Raw genomic sequence first — 15,097 nt, forward strand, 5'->3', positions numbered from 1 at the left:
AATGGTGTTCTGGTACTTTGGGTGAGAGATGGGAGCTGAAGTCCAGCAACATCTGGAAGGCCACAAGCCGCCCACACTTGAGCTAGAAGAAGGACCCCTTTACTGGAAGATGTACGCATTAGGCATGTGCTCCACTCCGATTAGAAGCGGCGAATCAGAAGAGAATTGGCCTGCTCCGCCTTGCCCAGAGGCGGAGTAGAAGCGGACCACGGACCCCTAGAAGCAAGGTCCGCGGACCGCTCCGATCGCCATTTTGAAACATTTCGCCCATAGGATTGCATTGCGGAAAAGAATAGGGGATAACTGTGTTGTTTTTGAAGCTATCGTTCTGAAAATTCTTGTGCTTAGAGAGTCGTGGATGGGGGTCATCTTGAGCCTACTCTCAGCTCTCTGCGTGGTGCGGTTCACTTGCTATATTTTTTAAAAAAATTGGGTAAGCAAAGAGGGACAGCGGGTAAACTGGCATTTGTTTGTTTGTTGTTTTTGTTTTTTTGAAGCGATGACAGGCACATACAACTCCCAATCCTGATGAGAATTGATTACCTCATGAAGCATCCTCCAATCCCAGCGTTCGAGGGGGGGACTAAGGAAGAGTCACCCTCAGAGCTTTGAGCTCTTAGCATCTTGTGGGTTTTGGCGTTCGTGGGGAGAGGAGCTAGCTAGGTGCTGCTGCTGCTGTGTTTGGAGATAGATTTAGGATTTAGCTTGGGGTGTGTGTGTTTGTTTGCTTCTTTCTGACTTTTTGCTTAGTTTGCTCTGTGTTTTTCCCTTACTTTGATTTAATATAAACTTTATTTTTAAATTTCGGAGTGTTTGTTTGGTTGGTTGGTTGGTTGTTCCCCCCCTCTCTTAAAGCCTGACTGTGTTTCATCTTCCTTCTTCCTTCTATATACAAAAAAATACAAAAAAAAATACAAAAAAAATATATTCTCTATTTCTTCTCTCTGTTACTTGGACTGTGTGTGTGACTGTGTTATTGTGTGAGTGTGCTGTGTGCACTGTTTGTGAAGTGCAAAAGCCACAGATTGAGCATTTCAAATCCTGTTTGGGCAAAGCATACACACTTCTTGTCCAATTTCCCTACATATAGTATAAGTAATATTCTTATACATATTATTAGTAGTAGTAGTAGTATATTCTTATACATATTATAATTAGTATTAGGGTGGCATCTGGGAGGGTGCCTGCTTCAATTTTTTTTATCTGTCAAACCGTCGGAGAACAGCCCATGTCTGAAAATGGGGTGTCCGATTTTCATAAATTCCCCCAAAATTAGGGGATGATGGGACTGCCTTGAGTCTTGGCATGCATGTGTATCCCTGGATAAGCTGTCATGGTGGTGAGTTTGAGGTTTCTAACTTGCAAATTGACAGAGCTATCGAAAGGGGTGTGAACGGGGTGCCCGATTTTCATAAATTCCTCAAAAATCAGGGGATGATGGGACTGCCTTGAGTCTTGGCATGCGTGTGTATCCCTGGATAAGCTGTCATAGTGCAGAGTTTGAGGTTTCTAACGTACAAATTGATGGAGCTATCGAAAGGGGTGTGAATGGGGTGCCCGATTTTCATAAATTCCTCAAAAATCAGGGGATGATGGGACTGCCTTGAGTCTTGGCATGCATGTGTATCCCTGGATAAGCTGTCATAGTGCAGAGTTTGAGGTTTCTAACGTACAAATTGATGGAGCTATAGAAAGGGGTGTGAATGGGGTGCCCGATTTTCAAAAAATCCCCAAAAATCAGGGGATGATGAGATGGCCTTGAGTCTGGGCGTCCATGTGGACACATGGGTAAGCTTTCATGGTGGTGAGTTTGAGGTTTCTAACATGCAAATTGACGGAGCTATCGAAAGGGGTGTGAATTAGGGTTATGGGTGGTGCGTTAGAGGTTAGAGCCCCGCCAAAAATCAGGGGATGATGGGACTGCCTTGAGTCTTGGCATGCATCTGTAGCCCTGGATAAGCTATCATGGTGGTGAGTTTGAGGTTTCTAATGTGCAAATTGACGGAGCTATCGAAAGGGGTGTGAATGGGGTGCCCAATTTTCAAAAAATCCCCAAAAATCAGGGGATGATGGGATTGGCATGAAATGGTGTGAGTATGTATACATCCATGAGGTGTCATGGTGCCAAACATGAGGTTTCTAACTTTAACAGAAAAAAAGTTGTATAGTTTTTTAGCTTTCAATGCAAGCCTATGGGAGAAAAAACAGAGCTCCGATCCGGATCCAGAGCTCCGCAGTGGAGCGGAGCGGACATAGGTGGAGCGGGGGTGGAGCGAAGCAGCCTGATCTGCAAAATGCAGATCTGGAAGAGAAGCGGAGCGGTGGGGGGGTCCGTGCACGCCCCTAGTGCAGGCTGATGTCTCTGATTTCTGTGGGGTTGTGAATCCATGGCGGATTTTAGTCAGAACTAGACAGAACTCAAAAGGAGGAATCCAAGGTGCTAAACCTATTAAGTTCAGCACCTTGAATAGCTTTTTTAGAATTCTGACTGAAACCCAGAATGGATTTGTGGCCTCACCAAAATCAGAGCCACCAGCCTCCATTGCTTTGGAAGTAAATTCTACTGCAAGCAATGGGACTTGCAATTTAAGAAGATATGACCTGCTTTGGAGGTTCAACTAATGTCCCCAGCCCCCCCCCCCCCCCCGCTCATCCAGGGTTCTTCTGCTAACAGTTGTCTCTGGGAGCTCACAGGCTCACAGCCTTTCCTGGTTCTTTCTTCCCAGCATCTGGTGCTGAGATGCAATGCTATACCAACTTACTGGGATAAAATCCCATTGAATTTAGTACAACTGACTTCTGAGTAAACATGTCCAGGATGGTACTTCTCATGCGGTAACTGAATTGTGCCTTTCCTTGTCTAAAGTTAGTCCCTAACCTACTGCAAATTAAAACCATTGGAGAGGAGGAGGATGAGATAACTAGAAAAAGTTCATACTGTCCACACTGTTCATACAGTGATGATGACACTCTACCATGCCTCTCTTCACTTGACTAAATAAATGTCAACCGGCCTCAAAACAAATGGCTGATGAGCGACTAGTCCATGTGAATCACAGGGCTACCTGCTACTTGCTGGTTAGCAGCATTTAGAGCTAATGCTGTACTAGGCACAGTATTGCAGATTACCCAACAATATGGGGGACCACGAGTTTTTAGGTCTGCATTTGGTCTCATGAGTCCCAGTGCCAATGTCCCTCCCCCCTGCCCAGCCCAGCCCCCACAACACCAGGCTCAACACACTGGCCCCAGTCTTGCTCAAGTTAGCGCCATTCACAGTCCGGTCGTCCCTGTGCAGAAGTCAGCCCCATTGACTTCAATGGGGCTTCCATCCAGGTAAGTGTGCATAGGTTGGCAGCCTTAAGGGAGTTGCGATCAGCTTGTGCCATTGGTTCAATGGGGCAGAGTCACCCAGAACTTTGGAGGATGAGGCTATGAAGGGCTGCTAGTCATGATGGCTATGTATTGCCTCCAGTACCGGAGGCAATATGAGGCTAAATACTGAAACACGAGCTATTGCATTCATTGTCTTGTTGGGGACTCCTGAGGTTGGCCCAGTGGAGGCTGCTGGCTCCGATTTCGGTGGGGCTGTGAATCCATTCTGGGTTTCAGCCAGAACGCTAAAGGAGCTCTTCAGGGCACTGAACCTACTTTGTGGGTTCAAGACCTTAGAGTTCTGGCTGGTTCTGACTAAAGCCCAGATTCGATTCAAAGCCCTACCGAAATCGGAACCGCCAATCTCCACTTGGCCACTGTGGGAACAGAATGCTGGACTAGGCCTTTGGGTTAATCCAGCTCCCCGCTTCTCGCTTTCTTGATTGGATCGTGGGTGATGTTAAATGAAACCAGCAGGACATAATTTCCAAGGCAGTGTTAGGATCGGGGGCAGTAGATAGCGAGCCCTTCCCTCCCGCTAGCTTTCGCTGTACTCTCCCCCCCCCCCCCCGCGGAGGAAATGGTTCCGATCTTTTATCGCAGCTCCAGCGCCTCGCTTTTCCTTCCGCTCCGACGACCTGTTGTTGCTTTGCGGCTGGAGAAGAAGGAACCGCCAAACGCGCGATTCACACTCGGTGAGGTTGGATGCGCGCGAGTCGGTCAGATTATAGTAGGTGGCGAAGTAGCAGCAATTAATTAATTTCTCTCCTCCTCTAAAAGGTGGGATTCTTCCCCCGGCCGAAAGGAGGCTGGGAAGTTAGCAAGGATCTGGGATTAAATCATGAGCACGTTTCTCTGGGGGTGGAAAGGAGGTGGTCGCATGTGGCATCTCTAAGGAATACACACCTTTTGCACCCTGCAGATTGCAGCCGTTTGGGGGAGATTTTCTTTTAGCAAAACTAATTGAGCAAAATTAAGGTGTTGAGTAGAATAGGTGCCTTCCGAAGTATTCCTTGCATACCACTCAACATTCTCCTAGCTGAGCACCAGAGAGAAAGGGCACGATCCAGCCAAGGTGATGCTTTTTTAGGTCTCGTGGGAAGCTAAACGTTTCTTTCAGTGTCTCTCCTTGTAGTCCAAGAGACTTAAAACAGTTGTCTTTTGCTGGGTCGTGCCCGGGTGTATCTCCTCAAATGCACTCCGTTTACACTTTTTGGCAGGGTTCATTTCCACGGCCGATTCCAACCCATGTTACCACAACCGACACGTGAATATATTCCCACCACCTGGTATACCTTGTGTTTATAGTTACCCTGGGCTAGGATGACTTTGGAGTAAGTTCCATGGAACCTACTGCGACTTGTACCCCAGTAAACACGCCTACGGGACCTGTAAATGCGAGCGCATTTTCTGTTTTGAATGTATACATTTACGTGTGTCTACATGCAAGCTGCTATTCCGGAACAAATGTATTACATTTGTTCCGGAATTTGTCTTCTGGAAAGTAGGATGGTGATAATGTTTGCCAAGTTTGCTACTCACTGCCAGTCCAAACTGTTATTCCTGCTTCCCTCTCCTTAAACGTATTCTAAAAGGTGAGTGAGTTGGAAAGATCCTAAGTTGAGAGCCAGTGTGGTGTAGTGGCTAAAGTGTTGGACTGGGAGTCGGCAGATCCAGGTTCTAGTCCCCACTCGGTCATGGACTGGGTGACTTTGGGCCAGTCACAGACTCTCAGCCCAACCTACCTCACAGGGTTGCTGTTGTGAGGATAAAATGAAGAGGAGGAGGATTATGTACGCAAGGCAGGATATAAATGCAATAAATAAATAAACCTGCGCCTGCTGGCAAAAGCGTTCCAAACCCTGTATACACCAGCGTTTCAAATCGAGTATGCGCATCAGAAGTCAATCGGAACCTCCCTAAAAGCTCCGCACGCAAATTAGAGCTAGAATTCTAGAATGGGTGTTGTGGTGCGGAGTGGGAACATTCCATCCTGGCTCTACTGTCCTAATGGCTTGGAGCTCCTAGTAGCGAATGGAAGTACCCACTTTTATAGATTTGCCTGTTAACAACTTACACAATTGCTGTAAGGAGATTTCTCTTGCACTAATATTACTAACGGTGGCATTTGGGAATAAGACTTTGAGAACTCTCTCCTAAGGTCGCAATCCTATGCATGCTAAGACAGAAAAAGAAGTCCTACAACTCCCAGCATTCCTCAGCCAGCCATGGCTGGTTGGTGAATGCTGGGAATTGTAGTACCTTTTTCTCTGCCTAAACATGCATAGGATTGTGCTCATGCATAGGATTGCGCTGGGAAGAGCAGGACCTTTTCTCTGTCTAAACAGGCGTCGGACTGCGCTGTTAAGGCAATTTAGGGTGTCGTGTGCCTTCCAAAACAAGGCAGCTTCGTGTCTTGCTCATAAACTAGGCGTTTTATGTTCGAGAGGAAATCAGCAGCTCAGGGAGCTTCAGCATAGTCTAAGTTTTCTTGTTGAGCAGTTTGATAGAGATTCTCTGCAGCCTCCCATGTAAATGAAGAGGGAATGTTTAACCCCGATCCTGAACACAGGTGGGACGTGGGTGGAGATCGATGGAAAGGGTGTGCAGACGGAAGGCTCAGGTGATTCTGCTCTAACTCAGCCGGGTTGATATGTATGGGTGGGTGGGTGGAATTAAACGTGTTTAAATCCAAGTACTTCGGATTAATAAATCTTGGGGTTCAAAGGCCCTGAAATGCATCAACCCTCAAATACAAAGCCACAAGGGTTGTTTTCTTTCGACCATTTCTTTTGTCGATTCCACAACGACTGGAGGCTTTCCTCCCCCCGCCCCCGCCCCGCACAAATAGAGCTGCTGGAGGATTCTTCGGTTGAATATCGCAAGTCGCTGCTGATGCATGACCATGATCAGCCTGAGATTTTCCTTCTGTTTACACAGCACTTCCGCCATCAAAGGAGACAAAATCACCACTTATCCATTCCTGTCAAAGTTTAATCTGCCCTGGAGGAAAACCGTATAAATACATGTGGGGAGTGGAGGCTGAGGAACAAGAGGGAACACTTTGGAGATAACTTCTTTGTTAGTCAAAACGCCTGTCCTAGCACAAAGGCTGCCAGTGTAACAAGTGTCCGATGTGTTGGTTTTACTAGAAGTTGGGACTTAGTTGAGGAAGTAAGACTGCATCTCCGCTTCCTGCTGCTGCGGAATTACGAATCGTCAGAGGAGAGTGGAAACCCATTTCTACGAAAGCCTTCCTTGTTCAAGAGGCATCTCCAGATAGGCTGGAAATTGATTTCCCAAAGTAAAATTTCCATTAAAATCAATGCAAAGAGTTTAATATGTAGTCCAGGCTTCCCCGTGGAAATCAATGGACATTAAGGTTGTACTCTTAGGTGCATTTTACTTCCTTGTAAATCTCATTGTACTCAGTGGGGTTTCTGAATAATTATGCATAACTTTAGGCTACATACCTGTTTAACCTTTGCTACCCATGACAATTTGAACTGGGGGTGGATTATTTATGGGGAGGACAGTTATTAAAAAGTTTCTCGTGTCGATCCTGACAACAGATAATCAATCCGAATCGACCCCTCTGAAAATGGCAATAAGGTCGAAAATGAAACAGTGTGGAGGTTTAACTTGGGTTAGAGGCTTTCATTCCTTGTAAACCCTAATTACATAGAGGCAAATCCGGTCTGATTATCAGTGAGTGTCGAGCCTAAATATGTTTACTCAGATGTAAGTCCCGCTGAGTTCAGTGGAGCTTACTTTCTAGTAAGTAAGCATATTATTCCCTTGTAGGTGAGCTGATATCTCTTAGGAGTGGGCTGGATGGATTTTGATAACGGGATACACATATGAAGAGACAGAGCAGTGTGCTTATGTGCACTATCTATCAGCTGCAATCCTATAAATAACTACCTACCAGGGAAGCAGGAACTTATAATGGGAGTTACTTCTGAGTAGGCCCATTGAATTGTAGTGATCTCTCTTAATATGCATTTCTTTGTGTATGCTTATCTTATACTATATAAATAAAACATGTAAAATTTATACAGTGCCTTTGAATGTTCAACAAAGTCCTCTTCATAAATTATTATTATTATTATTATTATTATTATTATTATTATTATTATTATTGGAGATGGCATTTTAATGCAAACCACGTTATGTTCTATTCCTCTTGTCCTCTCTTTTTCACACATTTCCAAGTGGGTTGTTGTTTCTTTTAAGGAAAAGGAAAAGGCAGTAGCTAAACGTTTCAAATGTACCTTGATATATAAAACAAATGCGAAAGACTTGGGCGATCCAATTCAAGTTAGACACTTTTGAAGTCCCATTGATTTAAAGTGAAGCGTCCATGTCAAGTCAGTGGGACTTAAACACACTTAAGTTTGGACATTGGGGCTGTAGAACTCCAAAATGTTCTACAGCCCCAATGACATCAATGCGGCCTCTTACTCTACTGAAGACTCACTGGGAGCCATGAGATTCTTGGAAATACTCTAAAATCGTGGGGGAAGGGGGCTGTTGCGTCTTCCAGTACAGCAAATACTACACCACACAATACGGCAAATGGTACACATACACAATTCTACCTGTTTTTGAGATACTAACGTAAAGTACATAATCCAGTATTCTCTCTTCTGTTTAACACTCATGCAGCCCGATGCTGTGCATGTTGACTTTAGAAGCAAACCCCATTGAATTCAATGGAATTATCCAGAGGTTTGCAAGACTGAGCAAGGAGCGCACAGGGCAGTTTATTTGCACGCAGAGAGTCCCTGGCCACATCTCCAGTTAAGGATCCTGTAGCAAGTGACTGGAAACCCCCGTGTCTGAAACCCTGGCGGAGATGCTGCCAATCCTGGCTTAAATGGACAAATCGTCTCACCTGGCCTAAGGCTGGTTTGCTGCCCTGTCTTGTGTGTGTCCTGGAGCGGAACCTGATGCGGGGATCCTCTCTCCCTGAGAAGTGAAACTTATGCATGGGGGGAAGTTAGTGGAGACTGGTGGCTCCGATTTCGGTAGGGCTGTGAATCCATTCTAGGTTTCAGTTAGAAGCAGGACTTGGAACCTCCTTTAGAGTGCTGGCTGGTTCTGACTGAAATCCGGAGTGGATTCACAGCCCCACCGAAATCGGAGCCACCAGCCTCCACTGGAAAAGGGACGCCTCATCGCTCCCCAGGACGGACTTGCCAGCCATTCAACGCACCTGCCGGAGTTTCGCGTCCTGGCTGAAGTCGGATATGGCAACGGGTGTTCCGCTTAACTACTAGGGGGCAGTGCAGCTGAAGCAATGGATGCCGAGTCACGATGATTAATCGCAATCCTGTGCCATTTTAGTAAAAACGGGCCTTATATTTTCGAGCAAACGCACATAGGATTGCGCGGCAAATACCACCCTTATCAAAGGGACTTTTAAGCACGACCAACTTTCCCAAGGGTGCAAACGCGTTCCGTTAAAAGCTGCGCGATGTTTGCTCTTGTCTAGCTGCAAGGTGGTGGCATCCACTCCACAGAAGAACATCCCACTCGGGATTGCAAATAACAGGATGGGGAAGGGTGTTTTTGACAGCGTGGGCCAAAAAGCCAGCGAGCGAGGGAAACAGTTGTTTCTCTTGATGCGGGGTGGGGAGAAAGTTCCTTTCTGTTGCGTTCAACTGAATGAAACGCTTAACCCACGATCCTAAACTCATATGAGCTGGGAAAGAAGTTCTCTGGATTCCAAGGAATTGGCTGCCTGTGGATCACGCCTGTTTAGAACCGCAGGCTTGAAATCACGCCAGTCTCAAATCGTGCGTGGGTGTGAGGGAAGGAACCAGAGCGCTGGGAGACATGGCATTTACCCCTGATGAATTAAAGGGTCGATCCACAAGTCAGTGAAGCTAAAAGCCTTTGGCTTTAGAATAGAGAAGCCCCCATTAAGGCCAACAGAGGGGTGGTGGTTGTAAGCCTACCGGCAAACCTTGTTGCTGTGCTCGAACCATCTGTCTCTAGAATAGCACTGGTTTAAACAGGATCGCGTCGGACTAGACAGCTTATGAATAGCGTGACCATACGAAAAGGAGGACAGGGCTCCTGTATCTTTAACAGTTGTGTAGAAAAGGGGATTTCAGCAGGTGTCATTTGTATGCATACAGCACCTGGTGAAATTCCCTCTTCATCACAACAGTTAAAGTTGCAGGAGCCCTGCCCTCTTTTGTATCTGGTCACTCTAGTATAGCTAGTGAAGCTTTAACTGTTGTGATGAAGAGGGAATTTCACCAGGCGCTGCCTGCATACAAATGACACCAGCTGGAATTCCCCTTTCAATACAACTGTTAAAGATGCAGGAGCCCTGTCCTCCTTTCAGTATGGTCGCCCTACCTTCGGATCTCCAGGCTGGATCCGTGTCCTTCTAAACACACCCACATTTCCGAAGTGAATTGGGTCTCAATTCGAAAAGTTTTCCAAGCAATGTTGCTTACAATCATAGTTTTCCCCTCCCCATCTTTTCCATGTTTACCCCCACTGTTTCGAGTGAGGCTCACGACCAGGTAAGTTTGCAAAGGACTGCAGCCGTGCCTCTCGATCCGCCAAATCCGTCGGAATCAATGCTTAGCCCTGCACTCCTATATGTTGTTTATTTGAAAGTAAGCCCCGCTAAGTTCAATGGGGTTTACGCCCTTGTAAAGGCCTTTAGGATTGCAGCTTAAATGCTGCGCAGAAGGGGCTGCGCACACCTACAATCCTAGGTAGCTTCCTTGAGAGTAAGCGCGGTTGAACACGGGATGACTCGTTATTTTCAGTAAACGTGCTTATAACATCCGGGTTGCACGTCTTTGCTTTGAAAGACCGGTAAGCAAGCATATTGAAAATTAGTATTACAATATCACAGGGCTGATATTCTGAAGATAGTCTGACTTTTTCCTCCTCTCTCCCAATCCCTTTTCCTTTCATGTCGTGTCTTTTAGATTGGAAGCCTAGGGGCAGGGACTGTCTTTTGACTGATCTCGGCATGCCTCTTTTTTGGCCTTGGGGGTAAAACGGAAGTGAACAAATAAATAATAGTTTAGGAGGAGACCAATTTCTCTGGCGTGAAAATGACAGACTGAGCATTCTTCAGAAAGTTTCCTCCAGCGTCTTCTGGGTGTGGAAATCTACAGACTATTGGCAACAAGAGTGGCAACACAGAACGGGCTTTTTCATCAGCAGAAGCCTCAGTTCGGAAAGAAAAGGGGGGGAAAGCAGACATACAATGAATCTATATTTGAATAAAATCTGTGATTTCATTGATTAACCACTTCACCAGAGTCTTAAATCTTACTAGGAAGCCGCAATGGCATCATACTAGGTGTGTTAGAATTTAGGGCTAGTCTAGACAAACAGCGCATCCCCCGAAAAAAATGTTCTAAGAGCCTACCACTTCAGGCTACAGGTGGAAAGCGGTGGAAGGAATACTATGAGAGAGAGAGAGAGAGAGAGAGAGAGAGAGAGAGAGAGAGAGAGAGAGAGAGAGAGAGAGAGAGAGGGAGGGAGGGAGGGAGGGAGGGAGGGAGGGAGGAAGGGAGGGATAGATTTAAATCAAATCTCCTTGCACACAGAAACACAGATGTCACGTAGGAGGATTCCAGCCTGGCTTGGAAAAGCACTGAGTTTTTGAGATGGAGAAATATTCGAACGCGTGAATGTTCGTCTTCATAGGATAATATTGGGAGGAATTACTCCATTTTTTAACAATGCGTAGATTGTTAGATGAACAATCTAGATGTTCATCTTCTAGATGAAGCTTAGATGAGGCTTAGATGAACAAGCACGTTGTCTGTATATGGAATCCTGGTAACTGTATCAGCCAATGGGTGCTGTCAAGGGAATTGGCTTAACGAACGTTCACTTTCCAAGCGTTTGTTTGTTTTTCACACTTTTCCCGCTTCCACGCTGTCAACCCGAGCAGCTCCCTCCAGGCTGAGCATGTTGACTAGTAATCCTGCAGCCATTCGAAGACAGGTACAAGAGGGGAGAAAAATCCCACCTCGTGCCCTTGAAGAAAGAAAGAATCCCGTCCTTGAAGATGTGTCCTCCGGATGTTTATGGACTACAGTTCTCATAAGCCCCAGCCAGCATGGACAAGGGGCAGAAGTGGTTCCAGATGCAGTCTTAGGCCACAGCTAGACCTAAGGTTTATCCTGGGATCATCCAGGGTTCGCCCCTGCCTGAGCACTGGATCCCGTGTGTGTCGCATACATGAACAGGTTTGACCCCTGGATGATCCAGGGATAAACCTTAGGTCTAGCTATGGCCTTAGTTACAGTAGACCCACTGAACTCAAAGCTGTCCTACTCAAGTTGGCCATTACTAACTTAAGTCCATTGACTTCAATGAGTCTTCTCGAAGTATGACTAATAAGGGCTCATCTACACCAAGCCAGATATTCCACTATGAAAGCAGTATATAACAGGCAGGAGCCACACCAATCAGGATATAGTGGTATGAAAGTGGTATATGGCATGTGTCAAAGGGCCCCAGTAGTGGTCAGTGCACTTCAATACTGCTATAAAGCAGTAGTGTGGCTCCTGCCTTTTATATACCGCTTCCATAGTGGAATATCCTGCTTGGTGTAGATGAGCCCTATGTCTGGAACCGATCCCTGGCCTGGAGTGGAAGGCTGCTCTAACCCGTGGAAGTCGGTGGCTCTGATTTCTGTGGGGCTGTGAATTCATTCTGGGTTTCAGTCAGAACCAGACAGAACTCTGAAGGAGCTCTCCAAAGTGCTGCACCTTCTCCCCAAAATGGGTTCAGCTTCTTGGACAGCGCCTTTAGAAGTCTGGCTGATTCTGACTAAAACCCAGAATGAATTCACAGTCCCACAGAAATCAGAGTCACCAGCCTCCGCTGGGTCTAACACATTACCAGCTTGTGGGGAGGATTTTGAAACGGTGCTGCGTCCGAGAAGCAGACAAGCAGAAAGTTTGATGGAAGATTCTTGCTTCTTCTCCCCCGCCCAGCCACGAAAGACAGGCAAGCTTTCTCGATGGGGGCGGGGAGAGAGGGGGGGAACTTGCTTTAAATCTGTGTCCAGAACCTACTTTTTAAAATATATTATATTATATTAATTTTATTATATTATATTTCTGGACTGAGTTTAAGCCAGATTATTAGTCCAGTCCTTGTAATGGGTGGGTGGATAGGCGAGGCTTTTAAGATCCAGATCGGGCCCTGCGCCTACTCTAGAGTAGCAAAGAAAGCTGTTAGTCACAGATTGAAAGTAATGTCCTGGGAGTGGGGTGCCCCACTGCTACGGTTAGTTTAAAGCTGCGGCTTTCAGCCCCCACGGTAAGGTCCTTCGACCTTCTCGGAGCTTGGGCCCCGCTGGCCTGGCTTCGAAGCTGGGCGCCGCCGGGAGGCTCCCTTCTGCGAAGTGCAGCTGCTGGCAAGCGCCGCCCGCCCGGGCTCCTTTCGCCTTCGTCTCCGCGCCTTTGATCCGGACCTGCTTTTCCGGGCGGGGCTGTTGGAATCCCTTCTCCCAGAGAGCTTTTGCCAGCTGGCGGCGGAGCCTTGAGGCGCCGCTCTGCCAAGGCCAAGCAGAACTGCGCGCGACTCGTGTCGAACGAGGCCCCGATGAGCTGCGGGCGGGGGAGGGGGCGGGGATCCGGGCCCCACATTTAGGTGGGCACGGATGGGTCTCCTCAGCTTTTCCTGCTCTCGATTCTGCCCTTTGTACCCCATGCGCCCCTTCCCCTTGCGCTGGGCCTATGCAACTTGGGACCCAAGGAGTGGGATTCTGCCAAACAACTACACAGCTCTCTGTGCTCCGCAGTCCCAGCCAAGCACCTCAAAGGATTCTCTTGTGGGCCACTTGAGGGGCCCTGGCTCAGTTGGTAGAGCACCTGCGTTGCATGCAGAAGGCCCCAGGTTGGATCCCCACATCTCCAGATCGGGCAGGAAAAAAATCTGCCTGGAACCCTGGAGAGCCTCTGCCAGTCAGTGTCGACAATATTGGGCTAAATGGACCAAGGGTCAGACTGATCATAAGGCAGATTCCTACACCCCTATGTACTGGAGGACTGGGACTACTAAACTTGGTGGGTCTCACATTGTTCAGGCCTGGACTGAATAGGCTCATATGTGGGGAGACATTTTGTTAGTTCCCTGCTCAGTTATGAAAAGCTGCAATGAACCAAAACCCCCAATTCCCTGTTTTTCTTTAGAATGCCCCATTTTTCTGTCCAAAGACATCCTCCATTCATGGTTGTCAATGCAAGCGTCAAGTAGGCACACCATATTGCATCGTCCCACACAGAACAGTTGTCCACAATCTGGTGCTCTCCATATGTATTGGGCTGCAACTACAACACCCATCATCTCATGAAAGGAGGTTTAATGGGTGTGCTGGCTGGAGATGATGGGAGTTTTGATCCAAAATCTGGAGAGTGCAGGCTGATACAGAGAAGGAAAGAAGTCATCTCCTCAACTTTATATTCTACCTCCATTCATTCAACAGTGTGTTCAGTATTGGCATCTGATTGGATCCTTGTCTTCCCCCTTCCATGGAAGGCAAATTGCTAATTTTTGAATATGCCTCCTGGTTTCCATCTTCACTGACCTGGAGGAACATTAGGTACTTCCCCTCCAAGAAGAGTTCTGTGCTGGAAGCATGCCAAGCTAAAGATCATGTGAAACATTTCTATTACATTCATTTGCCATCCCATAACATAAAGTTCTCTGGGTGGCTTATATTAAATAAGTATTAAATCTAATACAAAATAAGACAGAAAACCATAACATCCAAACAACATAAATACAAAAGGAAAGAAAATTGACAGCAACCCCAGAGTTAAAATACAGTTTTTTTAAAACTGAGAAGCCTACACACTGCATATATTATTGTAAAAATCTGGATGAACAGAAAGGCACCAAAAATATCACAAGGATAGCACCAGGAAAGCCTCTTTTGCAAGGTAGTTTCATAATTGGCGTGCCACCTCCAAGAAGACTTTCTCCGTAGTAGCCACCTACTTCACTTAATCTGGTGAGGGCACTTCGAGCTTAAAGATTATTCCTTTCTAAATTCAATTACAAAGTGCTGGTATGTTTTATTTATTTATTTATTTATTTTATCCAATTTGTTATTTTCTTATGTTTCTTTGTTACTTGAATTGGACATGTCGAAGGGTGATGTACACATAACTTATTTACTTATTACATTTATATCCTGCCTTTTTTCTCTTGCAAAGAACCCCAGACATAGTTCTCCTCCTCTCCATTTTATCCTCACAACAACCCTGTGAAGTAAGTTAGGCTGAAAGTCAGCAACTAGCTCAAAGTCACCCAGTGAACTTCATGGCCAGGTAGCAACCAGAACCTGGATCTCCCCAGTCCCAGTCCAACACTCTAACCATTACACCACACTGGCTCTCAACTTAGGATCTTTCCCACTCACTCAGCAATTATAATACTTTTTAGGAGAAGGAAGCAGGAATAACAGTTTGGACTGGCAGTGACTAGCAAACTTGGCAAATATTATCACCACCCAACTTTCCAGAAGCCTCAAAACTCTGCAGAAGCCTCAAATCAGTGGCCTCAGGAATAATCAGGGCTAGTGGCAACTGTGCAAAACAAAACAAAACACCAGGACACCTCTAGGCTGGTTGTCTGTGAAAGTTCAGTGAAAATATGTGCCTGCACATCCAATCTCACGGCATAATCTTGGGTGTGTTCTACCTCTTGGGTTATTATG

This window comes from Elgaria multicarinata, chromosome 7, assembly GCF_023053635.1.
Source record: "Elgaria multicarinata webbii isolate HBS135686 ecotype San Diego chromosome 7, rElgMul1.1.pri, whole genome shotgun sequence".
NCBI classification, from domain to species: Eukaryota; Metazoa; Chordata; class Lepidosauria; order Squamata; family Anguidae; genus Elgaria; species Elgaria multicarinata.